General features: G+C 44.1%; 2 long non-coding RNA genes across 4 annotated transcripts; one reads left to right on the forward strand and one right to left on the reverse strand.

The window, feature by feature from the left end:
* Window positions 1-260: 260 nt before the first annotated feature.
* On the reverse strand, window positions 261-9,768 carry LOC135308211 (uncharacterized). Of its 2 annotated transcripts, XR_010368751.1 has the most exons (5): window positions 9,615-9,768; window positions 6,588-6,701; window positions 6,379-6,473; window positions 3,134-3,302; window positions 261-2,280 (listed from the first exon to the last, which is right to left on the reverse strand). It is a non-coding gene; the product is annotated as an uncharacterized LOC135308211 (long non-coding RNA). The 2 variants fall into 2 exon arrangements; XR_010368752.1 differs by lacking the exon at window positions 6,379-6,473.
* Window positions 9,148-24,244, forward strand: LOC135308209 (uncharacterized). Of its 2 annotated transcripts, XR_010368750.1 has the most exons (4): window positions 9,148-10,092; window positions 19,220-19,304; window positions 20,738-20,833; window positions 22,585-24,244. It is a non-coding gene; the product is annotated as an uncharacterized LOC135308209 (long non-coding RNA). The 2 variants fall into 2 exon arrangements; XR_010368749.1 differs by lacking the exon at window positions 20,738-20,833.
* Window positions 24,245-25,900: the final 1,656 nt, after the last annotated feature.

Consider the following 25,900-nt stretch of genomic DNA (forward strand, 5'->3'; position numbering starts at 1 on the left):
GGATCCACCACACCCTGAGAGGGATGCAGAGCTCACACAAGTCCAACCTGCTGCCTCTTGCACCATCTGCAGCTTTTTGGGAGGTGTTGTCTTTGGCCCCTGGCTGCAGGGGACCTCACACCATTCATAAAAAATCATGGAATCCCAGAATCACAGAACAGTTCTGGTTGGGAGGGACCTCAAAGCCCATCCAGTGCCACCCCTGCCATGGCAGGGACACCTCCCACTGTCCCAGGCTGCTCCAGCCCCAGTGTCCAGCCTGGCCTTGGGCACTGCCAGGGATCCAGGGGCAGCCCCAGCTGCTCTGGGCACCCTGTGCCAGGGCTGCCCACCCCCACAGGGAGGAATTTGAGTTCCTAAAACAACTTCCCCCACTTCATACACTCCATCCCTTGTAAAAAATCCTCTCTACCCCCTGCAGATCCTGAAAGGCTGCAATAAATTCTCCGTGGAGCCTTCTCTTCTCCAGGCCAAACGTCCCCAGCCTTTCCTGACAGGAGATCTGAGTGTTCTCCTGACCAGAGCAGAACCAGAAGGGAAAAGGGAGAAATAAAGCCATCCTTCAGCTGCCCAGGGTTAATCATGGGAATAGAGGAGATTTAAGTTCAAATCCATCCTCCTTATTTGAAGCAGAGAATTGAACTTGACACCTCCCCTCATCCCAAACCGGAGTGCATTAACCATGAGAGCAGGGAGTCAATCCCTCAGCTTTCCTCTACCTCCATCTCAAGCACAATTGAAGCTGACATTATTTAAACACAGAAGGAACTTCAAGGAAGTACAGAGGAGATTGGGAGCGTCCCAGGTGCTGGAGTGGCCGCGGAATTTTCTGTGGGAGCAGCAGGAAGGGCACCAAACCTTCAGATAAAACAGAAAATAGAAGATGCATAAAACTGAGATAATATCATAAAGTGTGGGTGTAACTCGACATCTACTGAATGTGAGCTGAATTTTCACTGACATCACACAGCCTGAACCAAATGGATATTCAATTTGGAATTTTTTTTTAAATCAATTCTTCATGTTTTTAACTGGGGAAAAAATGGTGACATGAATTAAAGATAATAGAGGGATTGGTACAACTACTATTGATCAAAAAGCAAAATAAATATTCCTATTGAATAAATTACAGCCAAGGCATGACCTTCATCACAAGACTTTTCACCTGCTATGCAATTTGCTGGATACATAATGCTTTTCAGAAATAGTTTAAAATATGATCATTTGAAGAGCCACCTGCAGGTGTACGTTAGCATGCCAAAAATTGCAGCCTTACATGACATTCAGTTCCCTGGGAGGTTCATATTCAAACAAACCAGAAAATCATTGAACTTAATTTCTTCTGGTCAGAGGTCATCAAATTTATAGAGCGAGAGCACAATAATTCAAGAGGGAATGAATTCTGAAATGCAAATCTCAAACAGGAGGCAAGAAGGCATTTTATTTTCTGTTTTAGTTTTGGGGTTTAAGCCTGGCTTCGCCCCTCCATCCTTCAGCACATCTGGGTGTTTTATCATGAGAAACCCACAGAAATGGGCTCCAGCTCTGGCTCCCACCTTTCTCACCAGGTGCACACACCCTGACTGGAGCTGCTCCAATTCACACCATGGCAAGTGCAGACAGCAGCTCCTGCCAGAGGAAATGTCTACACGTGGATTTTTAGAGACTCTTTATGTTTGGGATCTCAATTAGAGCAAGTTTGCTGACTGCTGGGCTGCCCCTGGGATGGATGGAGCTCAGGAGCAAGCTCCTCTCCACGGGAGAAATGCCATTTGCAGAAAACATCAAAGTGTGTTCAGCTATTTTCCAAGTGACTGCTCGGGCTCCTCTCTTTCCTTTCATGTCACTCAGTCAAACCCTCACCCAGGAGTGTGGGCTGTGGCAGCTGAGGCAGCAGGAACCTCAGCTGATGGCATTCTGTTGCCCTGGCTTTTCTTCCCAGCTCTTGTTTTCTCCTCCAGCTTCTGCTGGCTCCGTTCTCCAGCTCTGAGTGTTTCCTGCACCCAGATCCCCACAGAGCCATCACCAAAGACACTGCACGGGATCCTCTAACAACACAACAGGTCCTGGGCAGCCTCACTTATTGGTCTCATACCCCAAATCCAATTTATGATGAGATTATTTGATTCACAACGCCTTGACTGGGTGAATCACAGAGCTGAAGTGCTTGGATGAAATCTCTGAGTGTGCACAGCCTTGTTGGTGTTGGAGGAGCCTTCCTGTTCCACTGAGTGCTTCACAAATACACTGTGACAGTTTTTCCTTTAAGATTCTCAGAAGCTGAAAGTAGAGGAAAAGTCAAAAAAGGCAGGAAAATCCAAGTCTCAAAGGAGAGAGTTTGCAGAGCTTTTAAATGCATCCTCTGGGAATTGATGTTCATCCTTTTTCTATAAACCCCCCAAACTTACAGACTGGTTCTCATATTGGTTATTTTATTGTTCTTTTATGCAAGAGCAGCCAAAAGCACTCAGGGTTTGGGTTTGTTTTGTGGCGTTTTGTTGCATTTTTTGGTAAGCACAGAAGCTCCATTCCCTTCTCACCAGCCTTTCTTTAAATGAAGGCAAAGTTTGAAGCTCATTAATGTTATTTGTATTTGTTGATAAATCAGATCCAGGAGCTTTCTGCTGGTGGCTGAGTGCTCCTAAAGCCAGTGAAGTGTCAGGACACGCCATGGAGGGGATGCAAACCTCGGGGTATTGATACCTCCTGGCAACTGCAAAAATCAAATGGGGAAAACTGAGAATTCTACAGCATCCTGCAGACCAAACCCATCAGCAGGGAGGCTGAGCCTGGCTGTCATTGCTGCCTGGGCCACAGGAGTGATCTGCCTGGATCCCTCTTGCTGTTCCACATCTGAAAAATGAAGTGCAGTGGAGCTCTGTGGTAGCTCTTTGAGAGGGTGAAGCATCAGTCACGCTGCTCCCCGAGAGCTCTGCACTTCCAAAAGCCTTTTGGAGTAGTTACCAGTCCTTTGAGGGACTGTGAATAGATATCAGCACACAGAATTACACCTTTAAATAAGGTATAACCTTCACAATCAGAGTGAACACAAATGTCAAAACATTTCAGAAAATAATTAATCTGAGCAGTTCGCTCGAGTTGCTAAGATGGATTTTGGTACAAATTGACTCACCTGGTTTTTTTCCCTCCTGGCAAATCCACGTTGTGCTTCTCTCTAACATTGTCTTTGCTTTTTCAAGAGCATATCAGATTTGATTTGAAAGTAGAGCAAACAATATATTTTTTTTAAAGTCTTCATGTATATTTTATCCTAAAGCGATCTGTATCATTATTGATTGTTCCTGCAATAAGAAAGTTAATAGGATGAATTGCAAGTAGTTGCCATAGAAACTACCATTGGTCTCTTTCTCTTGGAGAGGAAGCACACAATTAATTTGTCTTTTAACCTACTTTATTGCTGCAAAGTCCATACAAATGCAGCAGCACAGGTCCAGATTCATTATACACTTCTGTGTCATTGTGCTCCTAAATCACCTCCTCAGATACACTTCTGAAAGTGTTTATTGGAAAGAAAGTTTTGATTCCATGCATTTTCCTGCTGTTCAATTTGCCCTGGATGAGAGCAGAGATGGCCAGGGAAGGAGGATCCATTCTTCTCCTGCCATTCCAACACTCCCTTCCCATGCCCTGCTCCCCTGCCAGGAGAACCCTTTGGATCAGAGCATCTCTGGGGAAAAACCCATCAGCTCTGGAGCCAAAACACCTTTCTGGGCTAGGCTGGAGGTAGTTTACACTTTTTTACTGAAAGGATTTTATTTTGATGCTTTTATCACATCCTCCTGGCATTATTAATGCAGATTTGGGCAGTTTTGCCTGAGTAAGGACATCAGGATTTGGCACACATTAAATCCATCCCATTCCAGGTCAGTCAGAGGAAAATCCCCATTCTCTTCTGCTAGAGTTTTCTGGGGGCTCTGTCCCCAGCACAGACATTAAACTACAGAAAAACAATGGAGGAAAATGTTTCTGATTTGGTTTGCACTCCCTTTTACACCAGAGAAACTCAACGTTCTTCATGTAACTTCTACTTCCTAGCTGTAAATCAGAACAGCAAACACTTTGATATTTCCCTTTATTTGAAAGAAACCAGATTTTATGGGGAAACCTTGTTCATATTTTCCTTTTTGCACATGAATAGTTTGCGGTTCACTTTGGCTGAGAAGGGACAGAGCAGCAGGATTCAAAAGAGGTGCAAAATGGAATAATCTTCAATGTGTGCAATTGAAATTTATTTTTTTAATGCTAAAAATATCCAGAAATAAATCCATAAAATAAATCCATTAAATGATACTGTAAATAGCCATTAAACAAAAGTCTGTGCAAGTATTTAACATAAAGGAAACCCTCTCCTTTCACCCCACAGCTGTTGATGATCACAGACCCAAAGCCAAAGGGATCTGCAGAAAACAAGGAATGTGCAGTGAGCTCTGCAGCTGGCTTTGCAAAGCAGAGCACTCCCGGGTGGGAAGGACACAAACTGGGAACCACAGGGTCCCAAAGGGTTGCAAGGAGTTGTTGGCAAGTTGTTCTCCTCACCAAGAGGAGAAAACCCCACAACATTCCAGGAAGGGAAGGATGTCTGCATTAAGGATGAATGGAGGTGTGGTTATCCCAAAACACTCCACTCACACTCATCTGTGAAACACCAACCAGAGCTTTGGATTGGGAACCAAAGAGCAACCAGAGTTTCCCCATGAACAGTTCTTCCCTACCTGCTTATGGAGACTCAGGGAATTATTCCCAATTTAAAACCCACCACAAGCTCAGGCAGGAGCTGATGCATTTTTGGGGCTACCTAAAACCAGAGGCCAGGCAGAATTAAGGGAATAAAAAGCTGTTCTGTTTATTGAAGGGCTTCAGGTACATTTAGGGCACACAAAGCCCCCCAGGGGCTGCACCCAAAAAAGGACCATGGGTCAGGGTTTGCACACTTTGATAAGTTTGGTCCATTTGCATATTGGGGTTAATCTGCCAATTCCAGCTTCAGCTAATGAAGTCACTGACCCCAAGTTTGCTCCCCCAACTCACTTTTGTTCCCATCTCAGGCCTGAGGCAGTGAGGTGTCCTTGGCTGCCAGGCCTGGAGAGGAATTGTTGTGTCTGCCCAAACTGGGAAAGCAGCAGCTCCCACTGTGTGTGGAGTTTAGAGTTACACACTAAAGAGCTGCAGGGCTACAAATACATGAAAAATATCAAAGCTGAAATCCTGAGGCATCAGAGCTGACAAGGACACTTTGCAGCTTTACTCCAGATCTGCCCACAGAGCTTTTTGGGAGCCCATCCACCACATCTGCATGCAAAGGGACAGGAATGGAGGGGAAGAGGAGAGCAGAGACCCCACAGCCCCTGAGATGCAGCAGAGAGGAGGGGCTGAAAAGGCTGAGGGCATCAAGAGGAGAAAGGTGAATAAAAAACAACAGAGAGGTCAGGGAGTGGGATCCTCACAGGCACAGCTGCAAGAGGGGAATTTTAAGCAAATTCCTGTCTGAGGAGAGAGCAGAGGTAAATTCTTGTAGACAGGTAATTCATTTTTTCCACCTCCTACAACTTCAACCCTCAATTTAAACCCTTATTAGATCCTGCCTGGACATCAGAACTTGCTGGAACATGGCACAAAAGGTAGGGTCTTTTTTTTTTTTTTTATGGTTTATTTTTGGATCAGCTGATGGAATTGTTTGTTATAAGCATGAAAAGTGAGATCATGCTTTTCTTCTCATGTAAGTGCTGTAGCCAGAGCAGGGAATTTATGAGAAGAATGCCTTTTTAGAAAAACAGCCCAAAAGAAAACAACATGAAACAAACAACTGAGGATTTAAAAACCTTAACAAATGAAGTGGAGCTCACAAATGAAAAAAAAAGTCTGAAGATTAGTACATGAAAGAACAGTTAAGGTAATTAAAATAGGAATACAAAAGTGAGATTTTACTTTTTAAAAAGCGGGGATTTTTTTCTTCTCCTTTCTTATGAGTCTGAAGAGAACTTTTGTTTTGCTTTTTAAGAGAAAGCAGTGGCTGATCTATTCATGTTTGTTGACAAAAGCACTTCAACAGCTCAAGGAGGAAGAAAGGCTTGATGGAAAAGAGGTGTCAGTCACTTCCCACAGTAACAGTGCTACCTCTGAGGGGCAAAGACAATAGAAAAACACTTTCTAAAAGGACTTGCCTCCTGAGAGGCAATAAAACAACCACCCCAGACTCAATTCTCCATAGAAAACTGATTTTCAAGCGAATGATTCCCCTCATTTCAGTCCTTCAAGGTCTGCCTGAGTACACACGGAACAGACGAGAACCACAGCCAGGACAGGCTGTCCCAGACATGCAAAGCCCTGGCCCCCCATTTTTGTGTGTTTTAGGCAAACCTGGCTCAGTGTATCTCTGTCAGTTGTGCCTTTAATCTCGGCTTTAATTTAGGATTTCTCATCAGCAGGATTAGATCTCTGTCTGCTCCCATCACCTTGTAAACACAAGGATAAAGTGAATTCAGAGAGAAGATTCCCAACCTTTTATGGCTTTGTGTTGTCAGTGCCCTGGTAGCCTGCAGGCCTCATTCAGCTCTGTTTTCACTCACCCAAAGAATGCAGACACCTTGCCACGAGACAGCAGTTTTATTTCCTTTGCTCTGCCTAATTATTTTTCAGAGGACAGAGAAAACAGGGTTTTTTCCCTCAGGACCCTGGTGCACCTGGGGAGAGCAGAGCGAGCCTTAACTCTGTGAGGAACAGATGAGATGGCACCCAAAACCAGGACAAGCTTTTCAGAGCTTGGAAGCCATCCCACGCCATCCCATGGATCCCACCTCACTCCATGGAATCCATCCCATCTCGTCAATCCCATCCCATTCCACGGATCCTATCCCATGGATCTCATCCCATCCCATGGATCCCATTCCACCTCAACCCATCCCATGGATCCCATCCTATCCCAAGGACTCCATCCCATCCCATGGATCCCACCCCATCCCATGGATCCTACCCCACTCCATGGAAGCCATCCCATCCCATCCCATGGATCCCATCCCATGGATTCCACCCCCTTACATAGATCTCATCCCATCCCACCTCACCCCATCCCATGGATCCCATACTATCCCATGGATTCCATCCCATCCCATGGATCCTATGGATCCCCACCCATCCCATGGATCCCAGCCCATGGATCCCACCCCATCCTATCCCATGGATCCCACCCCATCCCATGGATCCCAGCCCATCCCATGGATGCCATCCCATTCTATCCCATGGATCCCATCCCTGGGATCCCATCCCATCCCATGGATCCCAGCCCATCCCAGAGGTCAGCTGTACAGCCTGCTGGCTCCAGCCCTGCTGGGATGGGACCCCCCAAACCTGTGACACCCCCAAGCCGTGCCCCACACCCCATCCTTCATTCCTGCATCCCTTCCCTCTATCCTCAAATAATTCATCTGGCTGAGACAGCAAATCCTGCTTTCTGCTGCTGACGGCCGTGCCCAGTTTGGGGATGGTTTTAACATCCCCCCAGTCCCTCCAGCCTACAGGAACACGGATTTCCACAAGAGAAATCAGGGCTTTGTATTGTCACCATTATTCCTGCATTTAGGCCATAAATGCTGCAATCAAACATGTAGATTATCACTGCATCTTCAATCCATGGCTGCGTTTTAGCTGCTCCAGATCTTTCAGTTATCAACTTTTTGTGTGTTATCAAAGAAGCCTCCAAATTAGAAAAAGGAAAAAAAAAAAAAATCCTTGCTCCAGCGTTTTTTTAATTATGAGGATATTTATTCAGGTTTCCCCTCATGTTTCTTTTGTGTACCCCAGGCAGGTTATTTTATGAATGCCAAGGGACTGGTTCTATTTTTTGTTGCCCCAGTGGGTTGTGATGTCAGTGGAGTTATTTTGAATAACCCTATTATAAAATAGGTCAGGATCAGGTACTTTTAGTGGATGAAGAGTGTGGTTATTACCCCTTATTAAAATTTCCCATTGAGCTTTATAAACTTTCGCAATGCATCAGCAGAACTTGTGATGAAAGCTTTAAAAACCAAAGCTTTAGTCATTATTGTTATTTATATATTCAATGTTCTGGTGTTATCCATTGCCCTGCAAATCTCATTTCAGGGTCTGGCCTGAAGGGTTGTGGGCAGTTTTAGGATTTGGTTGCTTTTCTGGACTCTGCCAACATCTCCTCCATTGGAATTCTCCACCATTCATTTAATTATATAATAATTTCTATAATAAATTATAGAAATTATATTTTATAATAAATAAATAATGTGTTTTACCATAGTGCTGGCTGAAAATAGACCTGGCTGTGCTGGAAAACTGAAAAAGAGACCTGAAACACAGCAAAAAACCAAAGAAGTTGGTAGAAAGGTCTCAGGAGGAATTAGATGAACAACATCAGGGCTGGGACAGGGAGAGGCACACAGAGGGAGCAAAGAGATACTGCAGAAAACCCATTTTCCCTGTTTTGTTTCAATTTCAGTGGAGCAGGACCTGGCTCCAGCAGGATTTAACCACTCACAAAGCTAAGCCAAAAAGGAAGGGAGGTTGCTGAGAGCACTCAGCAGTTTAGGTGAGAAAAATTTGGTTTAAAAGGAGGATTTTGGATGGGTCCAACCTGATGAACAACTCATGCCCCAAGGGCAGCAGCATTGTCCAAAATTGTTTCCTGCTACTCTGGCACCCTTCACCATTTCCCTTTGCACTCTCATGGTCCAGTTCAGCTTTTCCCACCTTTCCAAAGATGTCCCAAATTGCAGGAGGTTGGTGGGCAATCAACATTTGATTTGAGACCCAGACAGCATTTCCCATCCGAATTCCACACCAAATTCCACAGAAAATCCCATCTGGCAGCTTCAGGGCTCCAGAACAGGCAAGGAGAGGCTTTGGCCATGGGAGGGGGAAGGCAGAAACACATGTAGGAGCTCTCTGTGCATCAGACACGGGAGATCCAGGGAATCATGGAATGGTTTGGGGTGGCTCGAGTGACACAGAGCCTTCTCTCCGTGGGTCTGGCTCAGGGTGCCTCGTTAGTAAGAGAATAAAAACCTCATGTGCTCATCTCCATGGAAAATTTCTTAAACAAAGGCCAATAATTAACCCCAGGAGATTGTCCCCTTTCCCAGCTTCTCCTGGAGGGCACTGGGAGCTGCCCGATTGCCAGATCAAGCCTGGATACCTGAAATTACAAGCAGAGCACCTGCAGGAACGTGGCAAATATAGCTTTTTTAAGACCTTGTATTTCTTGCAGCAGGCATGACAAAGCTGTGTGTTCCCATTAAGGAGGAGGTGGAATGCTGGAAGCCTCCCTGAAAGTGTGGTGCTGCTGCCTGTGCTGCCACACACGTTTGGGATCATTATTTGGCTAATGACATTAATGAATTTGTCCAGCCTGCTGCAGCAGTTCAGTTTCATCATCATTGTGTTCTTTGGGAAAATGTTAAAAGCATAAACTGCGGGAAAAAAAAAATCAAACTGATTTCCCAGCCAGAGAAAACTATTGCATCTAAATTGTACATTAACTAGGCTGTGTTCCACACAAAGGAACATGAACTTCTGCTGCACCATTTTTTTTCATATTCAAGATAATTATGTATTTGTCCTTGCCTTACCTTGTTCCTTTTTTGCAGCTCGAGTTACTTTTTTCTAATAAGAACTCATTTAAATGCTCAGATTAACAAAAGGACTGGTCAATGTGATAGGTTATTAGAACAAAATCAGGTGCTAAATCCTCCTCTGCTGTTAACTGATTCCACTCCAAATGATGTGCAGCAGCTGAGGGTTCAGCCCCACAGCTTTTCTGGGTGAAAAAACACCTCTGTATCTCACAGGTGTGTCCTTTCTTGTGGTTTTTAATGTTGATCATTGAGTGGGAAGAGGGAACAAAGGCGTGGGGGATCCCCAAGATCCCCTGAAGGACCTGACCAGCCTCATCTGTGTCTCCCACTGGGGTCTATATTTAAACCCAGCCCTGGGGTCTCAGTCTGGTTTAACTCTGCTGAGGGAGAGGTGCTCCCTGCCTTGGCTGTGACCCTGATTCAGCTGGATTCGCTTCTCCAGCTGCACCTTGGAGCTGCTTTGTCACCACAGGTTGGTTTGGTGCCCCTGACCCTGCCCTGCTCAGGTACTGTGGGTGGCTCTGGGGAAAAGCTCCAGGCTGTGCTGGGCTCCCTGGCAGGAATTCCCACCAGCAGCATGTTGGGAAGAACCCAGAGGCTCCTTGGGGAACTTTCCAGCTTGAATGATTCTGTGTTGTGGAGGAACCCTTTGGGCTTGCATTGTTGGGCTCTGAATTAATTTTTATTTTTCTTTTCTATTTGTATCTTAAATGAGGTACAGGAAACAATGTGAGTGTCAGTACTTACTGCTCCTGGTTTTGCACCAGAAGTCCCCAGGTTCTGGAGACATTTGAATACCTAGATGCTGACTTTACACCACCCTCATCACTAAAAGGCTTTTGCCCTTCTCAGGCAGCATTTGACAGCAGTTTTCCCTGCCCCCTCTTCCTACCTGGGGCTGACTGCACCAGGTGGCATCTCCTGTGCTCCTCTTGCTGCATCACTGGTGGGAGTGTGGGCTTGTTCCAGGGGTGCTGTTTGTCAGCAATCAGCAGGGCTCTTGTGTCTCCAACAATGGAACCGCAGCCAACACAGCCTCACACAAAAGACTCTATAAAAAAAGCAGATTATCAAGTACAAAACCCATAATAATCCTGCTCAAATTCCACAAGGTAAATTTGCTCACGTCTCTGAAGGACAATAGGATTGTCACAGCATTTGGGGAAAATAAAAGCAGAGCTAATATTGCATGAACTTCCTGCCTTGTTTTTTCCCTTCTGCTGGTTTGTCTCAAGACTGCTGCAACAAATCCTGCGTCTGAGCAAATCATCCAACGTGATTAGACCTTGGATTCCTGCTTGTAGATGAGCCTAGAGGAGAATGTCCAAGATCTTTGAAGCTGAAAATTGAAAAATGAATAGCAGAGGGAAGCCAGATCTCAGAGCTCATGTACAGCGCTGCAGAATGCTTCACAGAGCTCCTCTGTAATTGCACTTAGCAGATCAGCTGCTCTCAGGGTGATGCCTCGCCTTCCTCGCCCCTTACCTTGTCGCTGGTGAAGCAGGGAGGAAAAATCTACTCATAAGCATGTTTTAACCTCTAAATTTCACTCTACCTGTAAAACAAGAGGTTGCGTTAACCTTTGCGAGGGGGAGTAATGGCTGGTAATTTATATGTGCAATTTGAGGGAAGCACAGTTCCGTGGGGTGATTACTGCAATAAATAACTGAAGTAGAACACCCTTGTCCTAACATAAACCCAACTTCATTTTTCCCAATCCTCTGTGTGAGGAGTGGAGCTGGGAGGGAAGGAAGCTGCAAGGGAAGCACTGCAACTTTGCCATGGAAGCCAAGGAGATGGGGAGACAAGGATTTAAGACCCAATAGATGAGATCCCAGGTTTTTTCTGCAGTAACATCAGTGTGTTCCCATTGTGTTAGGACAAGCAAAAATAGAGAGGCAGTAGCAGAGGCAATATATGCTATTGTACAGGTAAATTGTTTAGGGCAAGAACTGTCCTTTAGTTTTATGGGAACATTACCTGGCACAACCTTGTTCAGCCCAATGAGTAGAATTTCACTGAGCTGTGAGCCAAAGTGATGGCAACACTATTACACAGGTAATAAGAAGTCTATGACCTTTGATAAATATTTTTGGCTTAGCTTCATTTTAATTTAAGAATGTCTATATGTAACAGAAACATCCATCAAGGTAAAACCTCCTTTCTAAACCAGCTAAAATGTTGGCTCCCTCAGCCAGCCCTGCAGTGGGCTCTGCTCCAGGAGCAGTGTTTTGTTTATCTCTTTACTGGGCCTTTTGTAATCTATATTTTTTTCCCCACTCCTGTCTGTTACTAAGCTTAATAAATAAAATACAGGATAGCCCAGCAGGAAATATCTTCCAGGAGAGAATTTGCTGGGGATGTGGGGTAGAGAGGCTGTTGTGAAGAACAGTGGAATCTCTTTACACTCTTTTCTCAATTCCCCACCATGACAGCACCTGGCTGTGCTTGGGATTTGGGATTTTGGCACATTTGCCCAGCCAGGCTGTCCTCACCCAGCCAACCCTTTTTTTTTTTTTTTCTCTGGGGTTATTATGGGAGAGCTGAGGTGGCTGTGATTACTGTGCTTTTTAATGGGTTTTTTTATGCTTAAAACCCAGCAATAACTATCTAGCAACCTTATTCCAACTGGCCTGGTGCCTGTGGCCATAATGAGCATCTCTACCAGGGAATTTCTGCACACTGCAGATGAGGGAGCCTGTAGTTTAGTCCTCATCAAGCTCCTGGGTGTATAATCAAAGAGAAGTTGACAGAGAAATTAGAGTTGAATGCAGAAATGATTTATTGGTTTTCTTCCCACAGTGAAGAGTTTGGTGTTGTTTCTTTTATTTATTTATTTTTTTACTTAAAATATTTTCTTTGCAAAAATCCAATTGTGTCATTCATTTTTGAGTTTCTAACACCTTTTCAAGCTCTGCACTAGGAGTTCTGGAAATATTCTAAATTAAGAAAATCAGAGTCAAACTCTTGTGGGTTTTTTGTCAAGTGACTATTACTCAGACATGACCTACCTGCCAAATACTTCTTGATTTTCTTCCCTAAAGCTGTATTTCTTGGTGCATGAGCTCTCCTGCAAAAAGCCCACCCACCCCAACTGCCCACAGCCCTCTGAATCTCTGAGACAACAACTCAGATGTTTCAAAAAGAACAGACCTCTCCCAGCCCTCAGCGTGGAGGTTCCACCTTTTCCAGCCAAATAATCAGCCTGGTCCTCTCAAGGATTTTTTGGGCTGAATTTTGGATTTGGAGACCAGAACAGAAGCTGTGTGGGTGTCATTGTGTTATTGCAAACACAATGAAATTGGACAAATACATCAGAAATCTGGCTTCATGATGAGGGTTTACTTAGAGCAGCCCTCTGTTAGATGTGGAAATGTGGCTTTTTCCTTCAGGAAGCCTTTTTCTGTTGGCTGAATCCCCAGGTTAAGATGTTTTGCTGTCACTCATTTCACCTTCTCTGTTTGAGATGATAAAATACTTCATCAAAGCCAGTAGGACTGCCAGTAAAAACTAGCACGATTCCATAATTTATAATAAAAATTCCAATATATTCTAAGGTTTTTTACTGTCTCTTCAGTTAATGATTATTGTATTTTCCAATAGAAAGGCATTGTCTGCACCATAATTATCAGAGAATTCCAGAATGGGTTGGAGGGGGCATTAAAAATTATCCAGTTCCAAACAGGGACACCTCCCACTGTCCCAGGCTGCTCCCAGCCCCAGTGTCCAACCTGGCCCTGGGCACTGCCAGGGATCCAGGGGCAGCCACAGCTGCTCTGTGCCAGGGCCTGCCCACCCTCACAGGGAAAAAATTCACTTTCTAGCAGGGATTTAATGAAAGCATCAACTCCATTTGTTTCTCCATAGTTTCCTATTAAAAAGCAAAATAATCAAGAAATCAAATCTTTCCTGGAAGGTTATTTTTAAGCATTTGTTTCTTGCTCTCGCTGGAGAGGTAAAACAGCCTTGTTTCCAATTATGGAATAATTTGTGTAATATAACAGGATTTCTGGATTTATTGTCTTGTGTTTTGTTTAGCTCCTGACAAAAACAGTTTGTTGTGAGGAGAAATAAATGCACGGTGCTGTGGGCTTGATGGGGATTGTTTTTGGGGAATTTTTGCCTGCTGAATTCACATTTTGTGCACTGCTGAAAATTTGCTCTTGAAGGATTTAGGACTGAGGTATTAGAATTGGTGAGAAATGAGAGTGAGGGGTACTGGGGCACCTGGGAATTTAACTATGGGGTTTGCACTGGGGAGGAGAAAAGATTGGCTGCTTTTTATTAAAAAAGCCTTGTCCAGGTGGTGAGGCTGCATGTGCTCAAATGCTGAATATTTCCTTCTGTTTCCCTGACACAAAACTGAATTTCACAGCTGACTTTTTTTTTTTTTCTTTTTGCTTCTGCTCAATCCCATAAATACTGCATGTTTTTGAAATGGAAGCTGTTCCATAAAACTAAAATTAGTTTAGACACTGTAATACTTTAGGAAGGAATTCTGAGTGCTGTTCAGTGGAAGTGACATTGGGTTGTACTGGAGTGAATGACTGGATGATGGTTTAAATGCCCCTCTGGAACATGAATACAGACATTTTGATTAATGTCTTTGTCATGGGCAAAGATTATTTAGTTAATGATTTGCAGTTTCCTTTGCCTGGCTGCAGGGAATTGCCAAATCCCTGGGTGCAAGGGAGGAACCAAACAGCTTGAAGCCTTTGGGTTATTCCTGTGTTCCCAGCACGTGCCCAAAGCTCCTCTGAGCCAGGCTTGAAGCCCACAGGAGAATAAAGCTCGTGAAATGCCAAAAATAAAAATACATTGGATTCATATTTTGATTTACAGGGCTCAAAAGGCCAAGGTTATTTGGGAAGGCAAAAGCCTTAACTACAAGTGTCCTCCTCTCTTCTCCCCCCTGCTCCACACGCTGAGCGGGGGCTCCTGGTCTGGAATGTCCTTTTGGCCATGTGGGACCAGCTGTCCTGGCTGTGCCCCCTCCCCATTTCCCCCTCGGTGCCCTGGCCATCGTGGCAGCACAAAAACCACAAAATACTCTGGCTCTGTGCTCAGCAGCAGCACCTCCTTTATCACCCTGTGTGCAAACCACAGCCCTGAGAGGGGAAGGGAGCTCCCCCAGCCCCAGGCAGCACAGTGGGGTGAAGAAGGGGGACTGGGACATTTGGGGCAGCATTCCCAGTGGAGAGGGGACAACTGAATTCTGTGAATTGATATGCACTAGTCACTCTGTGAATTGATATGCACTAGTCACTCTGAGAGCTCTGTGAAGGGGCTCAGGTGACAGGACAGTGCCACCAGCATCCTGCTGCTTCCCTCCAGAGGCTCAGACAGAACCAGAAAACTTCAGTTCTATAGTGCTAAATGCCTTCATCAGTAGGGATCTTAATGCTCACTTTTATCAGTAGGGCCAGCTGTGATAATTCTGTGTGTGTGAAGGAGCAGCCCCGTGCTCGGTGCCATTTTTAGTTTCAAAGCTCATTTTGAACAAAATGTTTCGATGTTTACGTGGGAAATTCTCTGTAAGTAAATTCATTTCTCCAGCCCTGTTGTGTACAGCCTGTCCCCTTCTGTTCTAGATGCACATTTTATTTTTCTTCTCCTCCCTCTTCATTCTCAGCTTTCAGAAAGACAGAAATGGAAGGAGCCATTTGAGGTTTAAACAACTTAAGCAGTTACTTTTAAATTATCTTAACATGTTCAAAAACCTTGCCAGAGTTACCCTTTGGAAGGTAATAAAATAATTTTGAATAGAATGTGACCAGATAAAATGAATATGATTTTATTATTCATGAATACTTTAACCTGAATGCTTTAATGCCTACATCTCTCTATTATATTAAATAATGGGGAAACATAAAACTGTCACACTGGGGTTTGTAGATTGATTTTCCCTATGGATTCCCCTTATGCTTTCCCATAGCTATCCCTGCTGTTGCTAAAGGAACTACTCCTTGGGTACCTTTTTCTAGTTATGTTCTCCCTCTGTTGAATACTCCAAAGCCCCTTCCTGTCTGGCTGGGAGATTATTCCTCTTTTCACAGGGAGCACACAAATAACTTCATGTATTCCTACCCACACGGGTATTTTTGCATCTGCCTTCTTCTTTGATACCTCTTGTCTTTTTTTTAATTTTTTTTTTTATTTTTCAGATGTTCTCTGGGCATTTTTTTACCCAGACACCCCACTTGAGTGTATAGTTTGGGAGTGATGTTGGGATATTTAGGTGAGGCTCCCATTAAAGTTAATGAGACGTGTGGTTAAATGCCTGTGCTAACAATACCCTTTGCTGTTTATTGTCTGCTTAGAGGAAAGGTCACTTTCTCCTTGCTCCTGGATCTTTACCTTCTCCTTTATCTCTTGGAGGTCACTGAAAGAGAAGAATGAAAGAACAGGGCCTTGGAAATCTTCTTTCTTCAGCTGCCATAATTGTTCTGTAGCTCCAATTCCTTTTGAAAAGGAGCTGTAGGAATTACAAACCTAAGCAGAGCTGTTCTCCCAAATTGCCAAAAGCACAGGGAGGACAAGTTACTGCTGAAGGAACACAAGATTAACTGTGGTGTTTTGTGCTGAAAATTCCACCAGAACCAGGAGGGAATGGCAGATTTCTGAGAAGGAACTTTTATCCCACTGTGTGCTTCCAGAGCCCGGCACAGTAGGATGCTGGCTCTGGGCTTGGCACAGTTTGCTTATGCCAATCTGGATAATACAAATTAACAATAAATATTTTTCCAGGCACTCTGATGGCACAGCACACACCTCCACCTGTGTCCTTGCCTGAGGATTTTTGGTTGGAAATTCTGCTGCTGCAGCAGGAGGAGGAGATGAGCACAGGTCTGAGCTGAGCTAGGAGAGAGAAAAGGGGAAGAACTGCAGCTTGAGAGATGAATGCCAGGGAATGAGAGTGAAATTCCAGCCCCTCCATCTGGGCTTGTGTTAAAGTAGCATCCAATTGATCAGGAATTGGTATTTCTGAACCACTGTTCTTAAATGTTCTAAGGAATAAATGTTATTTAACTTCTTTTCCCCTCTATCTTCTCACGGGGATTATGATATTTAAGCCTTGGTAAACATGAGCAGAGAGCCTAAGGTGAAACAGCAGTAAATGTTATCTTTGTAATGTCCAGCTTTAGATCCTTCTTTTCTTTCATTTATTAGCTCAAAGGTGATCTCTGTTCTCTATTATGATGGAGTTTATGTGGCATAATGAGAAGTTAGCTATTCAATACAGTCCTCACCAACACTGCATTTTTTTCCTGTTTCTAAACCTCAGTAGAAAATGACATTAACCATTGTATTGAGCTGAAGAGCTGAAGTACAACAAGGTTAAAGACAGCTTTTGTACTAAAAGGAAAATGAGCCTGAGATTAAAATTCTAAAGTAAAAAAAAATAATACATTGGGTGAAACGAAACATTAAAATTAAATGACTAACATGGGTGGGTGAAGTTCAATATAAGTAGGAGTGTTTAAGATGAGAAGGCTTTTATCCAACAGTGAATTGGCTAATGATGTTGCTAATGTGGGATCCCAGAGCTGACAGTTTGTTTCTGAAGGCTTTGTCCTAATGTTGCTGCCTGGAGAGCTCGTGGAGAAAGAAGAATGTGGGAAGGGGCTGTGTTTGCATGGAAGGCAGGCTCAGACACTCAGAATCAGAACAATGTTTTCCTTTTGGTGTTCCTTGAGGAAAAAAAAAAATCTAAAACCACTGCCAGATAAACCCAAACTCCTGATGGAAAGCAGAGAGCAATATTTGCTACCTTTCCCTGGCAGCAAGGTGGGCTGGGATGTTGGCCTGTGTGGACAGAAGTATTTTGCCTTTTAGACAGGGAAAGCAAGAGTATTGCAGTGCAGACAGCAGGAACTAATTAATTGGTTAATAGTGGTGTCATTAATATGCTTATTACTCATTTCCTCGGCGGTATCACACAGGTGTTCCAGCTGTAAATAGCTGCTGTGCTGGGAAAGTGCATGCCCAGAATGAGAAGTGTGCTGCAGGAAAGGAGCAGTGGCTCCATGGTGATGCCTTAGGATTTTAGCTTTTCTATTTTCCATATATCCGTAACCCTGCAGTTCTTTAGTGTGTAACTCTAAACTCCACACACAGTGGGAGCTGCTGCTTTCCCGGTTTGGGCAGACACAACAATTCCTCTCCAGGCCTGGCAGCCAAGGACACCTCACTGCCTCAGGCCCAGAGATGGGAATAAAAGTGAGTTGGGGGAGCAAACTTGGGGTCAATGACTTCATTAGCTGAAGCTGTAATTGGGAGATTAACCCAAATATGCAAATGGACCAAACTTATGAAAGTGTGAAAACTCTGATGTTGCTCTAGGACACGAGATGAACAACATGCACTCTGAAATCTTCAAGGTAAAAAGAAGGGAAGTTGATTTTTGAACTCCAATATTTATAGACTTTCAAAAGTGACAGTGGATTGGAGGATGAAATTGCCACCTCTCCAACGACACTGGTCAAACCAACAGTCCATCAATTTTCTCCTCCTCCAGAAAGGAATGCAAAACAATCATTATTTACATGAAAAAGTGCGTGAGAACTCCATTACAAAAATGTAAACATCAGAAGGCTTAGAAGAACTTAGAAGAACAGGGAAACACCCTGACCCATGGTCCATTTTTGGGTGTAGCCCCTGGGGGGCTTTGTCTGCCCTAAATGTACCTGAAGGCCTTCAATAAACAGAACAGCTTTTTATTCCCTTAATTCTGCCTGGCCTCTGTTTTTAGGCAGCCCCAAAAGGCATCACTGGGATCCCTCTGAGGGCTCTGATCCTCCCTTCCCAGCAGATTTCCAAGGATCTTTCCTGTGGAAAGGGTGGGCCTGAATATCCTCACAGATTTGTTGTCTTCCTCACTTTGTTCAATAGTGTGAAATAGTGTAAATTAAATTAGAATTTTTAGGTAGAAGACTGATGCTTTTAAGATATTTTTCTCTGTTTCCAGCCATGACTCCTGAGTGAACAATGAATGTTAACTTGCACATGGAGTGACAAAATTCCTTGATATTTCCTTATACAGTAACATATAAGTGCAATTATTTCACATAAATCAAGGTGATTTGGAAACCTGAGTCCTTATATAAAACGAATACATGGGGAATTACAGCTGGGCAGGTGATGAATTGTGAACAAAATACTTCCTTTCAACACTTACAATATGTCACTGCAGCTTTGTTTTTTATTAGAATTTATAATTCTAAGCAAAGCCACAATTTCTGATCATTCTGAAAGTTAAGTTTGATGTGTAACAGGTCATTGCAAGTGATCTTAACATGCAAGAAGTTTGGAATTATCAGCAAGAAGCTGAGAATCAATATTTTTAGAGAGGGTGGAGATGGAAATGGAGATTGAAGGAAAAATTTTGAACCAGGTGTAATAGGAATGTAAGAGACTGATCTTACTGAAAATTGAGGGCAGTTAGATCTTGGTTATTCATATGTCTCCAGTCCTTATCAGAAGCAAAAAAGGAGGTGCAGCCCTCTATTTTCAAAGTGTATCAATTAAATTTGCAGAGAAAACTGATCTCTCACTGGGATTCTGGATATTTCTTTGACTTTGTGCCTTCACATCTACAGCTTTTTCTGGGGTCAGATTTGAGACTCCAGCAAAGAGATGTAACCAGGAGAAGGACTGAGAAATTGCTGGAAATGGATTTACCAGGCAAGTTCCTTAATTCCCTCAGTCCGCCTCTTTTCTCAAGCAGCAAAAAGGAGATTATTTTGCCCTTTCTTCTCCACTTCTTAATGAGTGTAAATTTGCTGCAATGAAACTTTTCCTGTGTCCTGAAAAGTAAAATCAGGACGCACCTGCTACCCAAGAATAATAATAATAACAATAATTGCATGACTAATATAAAAGAATTGTTGATGAGGCCTCAGTGGAGTTGGCAAGTGATGAGGATGCTCAAATGAGCAGCTCTATTTGCTTACAGATCCCTGTGCTCCAACTTCTGCACTTCAGCAGTTGTTGGGCTGTTCCATGGGAATTTGGGAAGCATTTTTTGACTCATAAATGATGGGGAAAATGTCAGGCATGCTGAAAGATCTCCTTGCTCTTCAGCTGAGAAGACTAGGTATTGATTTATACAAGACTGCATCACATTCATTTAGATAGGTGTTCTGTGTGTTGTATTTTTTTTTCCCTCAATCAATATTTTTTCCAATTTGGCTGCTGGTAACAGTCAGGCTGCAGCCCAGCATTCCCATGTCAGCACAGGAAAGCAGCCTTTGCTTTTATTGTCAAGAGCGTCTGGCTCTCTTTGCCTCCTGCTTGCCCCATCTGAGCCCCATCCCCTGGCTGGCCAGAGGGAGCCTTAAATTTGATAAAGAAGTTGGTTACAATGCAGTCCTGCAGCTTAAATGCCATGACATTTCCTAGGTATTAACATAAGAACATTAAATTAAAATTACGCTCCTCGGGGAGGGCGGCTCAGTGTGGCTGGGAGAGTTCACTGGCTGATTCACTGAGTCTCAGAGTTTCAGCTGATTGCATCGACAGTTCCCACGTTCCCTCCAGGGGTACACACAACCAGGAGGCAAATTCTACTCTGAGATGCCCTGAGACAGCTCAGAATCACAGAATGACCCAGACTGGAAAAGACCTTTGAGATCATTGAGTCCAGCCCATGACCCAACACCTCAACTAAACCCTGGCACTGAGTGGCAGGTCCAGGCTTTGTTAAACCCCTCCAGGGATGGTGACTCCACCACCTCCCTGAGCAGTCATTCCAGTGCCCAGTCACTCATTCTGTGAAGATTTTTTTTCTAATTTCTAACCTAAGCTTCCCCTGGCACAGCTTAAGGCTGTGTCCTCTTGGGGGTTGTTTGGTTTGGTTTGTTTTTTTATCACAGAGTTACAAGTTTGGAAGAGACCTTCAAGGCCATCGAGTCCAACCCAGCCCCAACACCTCAACTCAACCCTGGCACCCAGTGCCACATCCAGGCTTTGTTAAACACACCCAGGGATGGTGACTGCACCACCTCCCTGGGCAGCCATTCCAGGACCCAACATTCTTCCAGTGAAGGGTTTTTTTCTGATGTCTAACCTAAACTTCCTCAGCCACAGCTTAAGGCTGTGTCCTCTCATTTTCTCAGTGGTTTCCTGGGAGAAGAGACCAACCCCACCTGACTGCAGCTACCTGAAAGGTGCTTGAGAGTGATGAGGGCACCCCTGAGTCTCCTTTTCTCCAGGTGAGCACCCCCAGACTCTCCTCACAGCTCTTGTGTTCCACACCCCTCTCCAGCCTTGTTGCCCTTCTCTGGACACTCTCCAGCCCCTCCATGTCCTTCCCAAACTGGGAGCCCAGAACTGACACAGCACTCGAGGTGTGACCTGACCAGTGCTGAGCACAGGGAAAGAATCCCTGCCCTGCTGCTGCTGGCCACACCATTCCTGACCCAGGCCAGGGGCCACTGGCCTTCTTGGCCCTCTGGACACTCTGCTGGCTCATGTCCAGCCTGCTGTCCATCAGTGCCCCCAGGTCCCTTTCTGCTGGGCACTGTCCAGCTGCTCTGTCCCTGTCCAGCAGCTCTGCAGGGCTTGCTGTGGCTCCTGGGGCTCTGCCTTGCCCTCGTGGGCTGGAGCCAGGGGATTGCATTTGTGGGGTGCCCCAATGAAGGAAGGAATGATGAATCTGACTCCATGTTCTCAGAATGCTAATTTATTATTTTATTATACTATATTATATTAAAGAATACTAAAACAATACTAAAGAATACAGAAAGGATACAGACAGAAGGCTAAAAGGATAATAATGAAACTCATGACTCTCTCCAGAGTGCTGACAGAGCTTGGCACTGATTGTGCAATGAGTCAAAACAACTCACACCAGAATCCAGTGAAACAATCACCTGTGGGTAAACAATCTCCAACCACATTCCAAAGGAGCTAAACACAGGAGAAGCAAATGAGATAAGAATTGTTTTCCTTTTTCTCTGAGGCCTCTCAGCTTCCCAAGAGACCTTCCCTGGGTGAAGGAATTTTTCAGAAAATGTGAATGCCACACCAGGGGATTGATCTGAGCCAGGCTCCTGCTCCCGCCAGCCAAGAGCCCCTCCTGGATGGGGTCACTTTGCACGGGTCTCATTGCCTCTGGTGTGGCTGTGACAATTGTCATCAGCTCAAGGCTGTGCCCCACTGAGCCCTGAATGGGCTGAAAATGAATACGGATGGCAGCAGGGCTGGGGTGGGGAGATCTGAGCTCAGCCCTCTCATTAAAGCACATTGCAATTAAATAAACACACTCCTGGCTTTCCTGTGCAGCAATTCATGCTCCAGAACCCTGAGCCCTGGCTTTAGTTGTTATCCACATCATCCAAGTGCTGCTGAAGCTGGGATGGTGTTCCTGGAGTTGTTATGAAATAGGAGCTGTTGTTCTGCAGTAAATTGGAAACCATAACTCGGGCTTTGATTAATCTTTCTCTGAAACATGGAGGTCATCCCTAACTTCCAGATATTTCTATTCTCTGTGTATATTAATTTCTAATAGCCTGGGGTTTAATACATATTTCTCTGTTTCATTTCCACAATTAATGGCTCTAAGACAACACAGATAAAAATGTAAATGAGCAACTCATCTTTATGCTTTTCAGCTCCATGTTTACAATTGCAGTTACAGTGAGCTTTTAAAACTGCTCAAACAGCTTTTCCTGCAGATATGAAAATTATGAAGTTACCCTTCTAAATTACAGATTTTAAAAATTGCTGTCATTTTAAACACCCATATTTTTTATGTTTATTGGAACTCTTTTGAGTATAAATGCAGCACACTCTTTTTTTTTTGTAATGCAGAGTAATACATGATATTAGCATAAAGAGAAGCCCACATACATATAAATACTTTTTTTTTTCCTTTTCTGTAATCGTCTCTGCAAAGATTTTAGAGTAGGGACCCATAAAATTGAGCATTTCTTGCAATGGTTTTCTCTAAATTCTCTTCCAGGATGCACTGCTGTGACAGCATCCTGGAATCAAATGTGAAAAAGAAAGTACAAGAAAATTGTGGATCTTGACAAAACCACGGGGCTGTTACAGCTGCAGCATAATGGGGGCACAGGGAAATTAAAACTTCCCACTTTTCCCTGAGCTGCATTTCTACAGCTGGCAGTGAGAACTTAATTTCTGATTATGTGTTAGTTAAAGAGCTAATACAGTTGGGAAGAGGCTGTTCTAGCAGGCAGATGAAGTTTCCATCCACCTTCTTGCAGCTAAACCAAGAATTGAACTGGGACAAATGGAATAAGGAGGTCATGAACATTGCAAATGTGCTGCCTTGGTCGGGCTGGGCTTTAAAGGTTTTTTTCCCTGTCCTTTCTGACAAAGAATATTCTAAGGCTGAAATGGGTTTTTATTTATTAAAAAAAAAATACAGGTTAATTCTTCAGCAGAACTTATGGCTATGTCTGAAATACAAGGAAATGTCAGCCCTTGGTGTCCTTGCTCATGGCAGGGGTTTGGAATGGGATAATCGCCAAGGAGATACTGCAATGGTCATGCTAAAAGTTGAGTTGAAGGCAGAAAGAAATGAAAGCACACTGGAAGTGTTTGGGTGTTTTTTATAGTCAATTAAGGGGTAAGAAAAGAAATAAAGGAAGTGAAAAAGGAAGTGTTGGCTGGGGCAAACAGGATTTCCTCTCAGCTCTCAGCAGGTTTTGGGTAAAGAGGGAGGGAATATCCCTGGAGTGACATCCACTCCTGCATGGAGCACTTGGTCCTGTATCCAGCACTGGAATTAAGGGAATCAAAGCCACCATTGCATCCTTTATTTCCTTCAAATATTAGTAGTAAATGGGGTCAGAACTGCCATTGAGGCTGCAGGTAGATTGGCCTGATTTTAGGTTGTTTCCTGTCATTCCAGGTGGATATTTCCATGTAGCTTCCACTGGGTTTATGCTGGCAAAGATCATAGCCTGAACTTGGGCTGGCACTGAGTTTTTAATCCCTATTTTTCTGTGATTCCATTCATGCTGCAAGATGTCAGAGCTCTGTATGGTAATGAACAGAGATGTGCAGAGGTTTTGGTAGAGATTTCTCATCACTTTTGTGTCAGATTCAGCTGAGCACGGAAAGCTGCACTAAGCACAGGGATTACAGCCACAGTGAAGAATCTAAATCTCTCCTCTCTCTTCTGATCACATCACTGTGACTGTAATTATATTTCTAAATTATGTCCTACTGTCAGCTCCTGCCTGCCTGGAAGAGGGCATTTGTTTTATCCTTGGTGTTTAGCTGTTTTAGGCAGAGGGGTTGGCAATGTCCCTCTGCTGCTCTATCTCACATTCAACATTTGATACCAATTAACAAATAATGGCACTTGCATTCATATCTTACTTTTGGTATCTTAATTCCCCGTTGTTTGAAGGGTAGGAGATGTGTTCTGAACTTTCTCACCTGTGTTCTCAAAATAGAATACACTCAAGCCACACTTTTCTGGGGGCTGTCTTTGCAGCCCAAAGTTGTTTCTGTTCTTTGTCTTTGCAACGCAACTTCTGAGGGAGCACTGGCTGGATTTGTGGCAAATTTCTCTTGGCGTAGCAGTGATACAAGAGGCACCACCAGTGTCTGTGGGAAGGTGAAGCCCTGGCAGCAGAGTTCTCCTGACACCCTCCAAAAATGAAATATTTTGGCATGGCAGGCTGGAAGGTCCATCACTGTCTGGTGTTTCTCACCAGGTTCTTGTCCAGGACCTGGCCAGGCTCGGGGCTCTCCTGTGCCTATTCCTGTGAGATAAAGCCTATTCCACTTGCTTGGACTAAGATTTATCCTGCTAAAATCAGGCTCCCTGCTCTTAGTGATGAGCTCTGATCCCTTTTCACCGTCAAGGGATCCACACTGGAGAGTAATTTCTACCTTTTTGGAGTTTGGTGAAACCAAACTCCTGGGGAATTCAGTTGCTGAGTTCCTGCTTATCAGGAGGAAAAAAGGGGAAAGGTGCTAAGCCCTAAATTTGTGGCAATTCACCTCAAAAATAGAGATCTGCAGCGACTCTTTGCAAAGTGGGAGAGAGAGGAAACAAACAATACCAACAGACACTTTTTTTTTTAAAGAAGTCTTTATCCATAAAGGAATCTTTGTTTTTTGTTTTGGAAGAATGGTTAGAGATCCTGAAAGTGATGCCTTATTATATTTACTGGGATATCTACTGCATATTATGCTTTCCTTTCTGTCTTTGGGTATAACAGGGCCATCTGTCAAAAATATTGGTAATAGAGAAATACACTGGATAAGGCAAAAGTAATTACTCACTTTCCTTTGGTCTGATTTACAACAACTTAAGTCAAATAAAAGAGCAAATAATAAAGTTCCCAGGCAAAATCTGAGCGGTTTTGTATCATTTTTCCCCAAGTTTGCTTTGCAGAAAATAATTAAATCTGCCCTTGGTAGATAAGGAACAGCCCTGCTCTTTCCCTTCACACACAGGCACAGTTTGCTTCCCTGATGTTGTTTTGCAGAGTTTGCAGGAGGGATCACTGCTGGTGCTGCTACAGCCCTGGGTGTGTGCTGACCCAGAACCCAGCCCTGGGGAGCTGCACAGCCCTCCCAGCTGCTCCTGCATCCTTCCCACCCTGTCTGCCATCCCAGAGGCTGCCAGGCTTCTCTGGGCAGGGGTGATTATGTACAGGATGCTCAGCAGCCCTGCAGAGAGCTCCAAGGTTGTTTCTGTGGTGCCTTGGAGGGCTACCTAAAACAGAGGCTGGACAAGATTGAGAGAATAAAATGAGTATTTATTGAAGGTCTTTGAGAGGCACACCTTGGGCAGTCCAAAGCCTCCCACGAATGGACAATGGTCATGAGTTTTTCAGACAATAATAAATTTGGTCCATTTACATATCAGGGGTTAATTCTTCAAATACAGCTTCAGGTAATTAAGTGATTTACCCCCAGTTTACTCCTCCAAATTCACTTTTGTTTCCATCTCTTGTGGTCTGAGGCAGTGAGTTGTCCTTGAGTTTCAAGCCTGGAGAGGAATTGTTGTGTCTGCCCAAAATGGGAGAACAGAGCTGACAGGCTGTGGAGTTCAGAGTTCTAACTAAACTCCATAAAGCAGTACAGGAGCTGAAAAACATAAAAGCTAAATCCTAAGGCATCATGTGATTGCTGGGTTTCCTCTGGAATAATTCTGAATGTGAGGATGGGAGGCAATTCATTGTTCCTCCTCACTCCTGCTGCAAGATTCCAGGTTTTCCTGGGGATGTTTCACGCTGTGCTGGCCCAAGCAGAATGCTCCTGTTCAGTGCAGAAGTTCAGAGATGCCCAGA

The sequence above is a fragment of the Passer domesticus genome, chromosome 9 (assembly GCF_036417665.1).
Source record: "Passer domesticus isolate bPasDom1 chromosome 9, bPasDom1.hap1, whole genome shotgun sequence".
Classification (NCBI taxonomy): Eukaryota; Metazoa; Chordata; class Aves; order Passeriformes; family Passeridae; genus Passer; species Passer domesticus.